This window comes from Pinus tabuliformis, chromosome J (assembly GCF_031772625.1).
Source record: "Pinus tabuliformis cultivar Carrire ecotype Pingquan chromosome J, CPIR1, whole genome shotgun sequence".
Classification (NCBI taxonomy): domain Eukaryota; kingdom Viridiplantae; phylum Streptophyta; class Pinopsida; order Pinales; family Pinaceae; genus Pinus; species Pinus tabuliformis.
In genome coordinates, this window is record NC_142295.1 from 1,211,950,297 (window position 1) to 1,211,953,064 (window position 2,768).

Genomic DNA, 2,768 nt, shown 5'->3' on the forward strand with positions numbered 1-2,768 from the left:
GTACCCTGTCAAGAATTTTCACCTAAACTAGTTTTGTGAGCTTTGAGTGTTTTAGTGGTTTTCAACGAAGTTTTGACCTAGGGTTTGATTTTTGGAAAGGCTTTGTAGTGACTTTGCTATTAGAAAGTTGTCCAGCCTTAGATATCTCTGGTTAGTCAACCTTCTTAGAAGTCTGGCCTGTCGTAAAGTCTCCTTTTGTGTGCAACTTGCCATTTGAGTTGTTTTGGGTCAAATTTCGAATTACTTGTTTATAAAGTATTGATTTCCATTTTAAAAAAAGAACAAAAAGATTAGAATTTTGTTTTGGCTAGTTTTTGATTCTGCAATAAGCTAGTCCTTGATTTGATTGTGATCAAGTAAAACACCTTAGAAATAATCATTGTTAGTTTTGGCCTCGTTAAGATTGCTTAGGTAAATTTACCTTTAGTTTGCTTATGAGTGCATTTTCATAGATTTTAAGAGTTGTTAAGATTGATTTTTTGTTTAAATTAGATTTACTTGCTTTATTAAAAGAAAAATACAAAAACATCTTCTTAAAAGTCTTGTTTCAAGTAGCTTTTTGTTTTCAAAAGAAGAAAAGAGTTTTTTCGTGCATGTAAAGAGAAGTTATGTTTTTATGCTTGGAAAAGACAAACGAATTGTTTCTTTGATTGTCTTCAATTAAAAGTTGCTTTTATAAAGATTGCATTCTCTCAACTTTTTAGTTAAGCAATTCATCGAAAAGTAAAGTAGTGGATAAATCATTCTAGGTGCATTTTGTAGTGGTTTCGAGTCGAGTCAACACACCACTAGTTTCACTTCCATCACCTTTTGACTTAAGAAACAACCTTAAAAGTAACGCTTAAATTAAAATCAATCTAGTAATTTTTATTTTTTAGGGCTCTGAAGCACCAACATAGCTTAGGCTAGGGTCTTGGAGTAGGTGAGTACTTAACTCTCCAAGACTACAAAACCAAACAGATAGTCTATCTTGAGTAGAACAAATCCAATTGTTTCAGTTACATTCTGGGAAAGCTCCTCTTAAAGGAGAAGCACGAGCTCGTGTCCGAACCAGTGAGGGGATCATTCCTCCCTCGTTGGGAACGACGCCAGACAGTACGTATTACAAACGGTAAACCTCGGATTAACCATTGTCGAGGAGCCAGGGGTCACTTATCGGTAAACCTTGGATTGTTGTCAAGGAGCCGGTAAGGGGATTGGAGCTTGCTACTCTGCCCTTGCGTGCTGTTGGAGTTTAGACTGTTCCCCCAGGTGTAATTGTTGTGATTGGTAACCTTAGTGGCCATAATATCTAGGATTCTACCCAAGGTGACGGTGGAGGGAAGGTCCCACTGTACCTGGAGCAGACGTCGGTTATACTCACTTGGATTTTCTGGGGGGTTCGCTTCACTTCGAGACGGTTAAAGTGGAGGAACTTGGTCCAGTCTATTCATTAAGCAGGTTGCCGGGGTAACTGTTCCACCCACTATTTCTGTACTGAATCCTGCGAGGTTGGGCTTAATCACCAACTAGCGTTTTTGGTCCGGAAGACTACTGTTTGTGTGTGGTTTGACGCTCTAGATTATTTAGGCGTGTGCTTCAAATTTGATTGGTTCTTTAGAAGACTTTAGGTGGTTTGATTTGAAATTTTTTACTTTGTTTTCGTGTGTTGTAGTTAAAATCTTTAATTGTGGCGGAATTACCGAGAAGGTCCCGTCGAATTGCGGGCCAGTCTCCTGAAGTTGTGTCTGTGGCCGAATTGTTGAGAAGATCCCGTAGACTTAGGGGATCCCCTCCTCGAGACGACCCAGGTAATTTAGAAGGGTTAAAGGTCCTTGTAACTCCTCCTAGTGGCAGTAGAGTAGGATCACCTGAAGAAGGAGAATCTTCCTTGGTAGTCCATCCAGATTACCAAAGTTTAGAAACAGGTTACAATCCCGAAGCTGTTACAGTTTCCGAGCTTGCTGGTAGTTTTTCATCTGCCAGTGAAACAGGCGAAGAACCTGAAATTTCAGAACCTGTTACTCCAACTCCTAGTGTTCCTGATTCACCAAGAATAGAAAGAATTATCACCGAAAATCTTCCTGTTGGATTAATTGCTATAGAAGAACTTGTTCCAGAGGAAGAAATAGGCGTTTCTGATTCTGAAGATCTAATTACCCTTGATCTAAGGGAGCGTGAATCCATCTTTTACAGTCCTCCTAGAAGTGAATCTTGGTACCTTGCATTAACCAATTTTTTAGACAACTCAGTAGGTTTTTCTACACCTCGTACTCCGGTTCCACCTAGAGGAATTCATTCTCCTGTAAATATGTCTGGTCAGTCATCTGTGTTTTCACAAAGTCCTGAATCATTTTTACATGGCGGTCCTTCTGTTCCTACTGGGTATCAATCACTTTCTGGTACCTTTGCGGGAGCATCTCCTCAACCTGTTGATCATGGGTTATTAGTTGGAAACAGTGGTAATGTACCATTGAGTATAGGTGACGTTTATATGATGTCAGGTTCAACTCCCATTAACCAACCTCAAGGTGGCCAATTACCGCCTGGGGGGCAACCTTCGTTAATGCCTGGGGGGCAACCTCAAGGTACTTCATTCGTGACTGGGGGGCAACCTCAAGGGTATCAACCCCAGCCTCAATATGTACCCCAAAGTCAACCTCAGTATCAGTATCAACCTCAAGGATGGCAACCTCAAGGATGGCAACCCCAAGGGTATCAACCCCAAGGGTATCAACCTCAAGGATACCAACCTCAAGGTCAAGGTCAACCCCAGTATTCGTATTTAC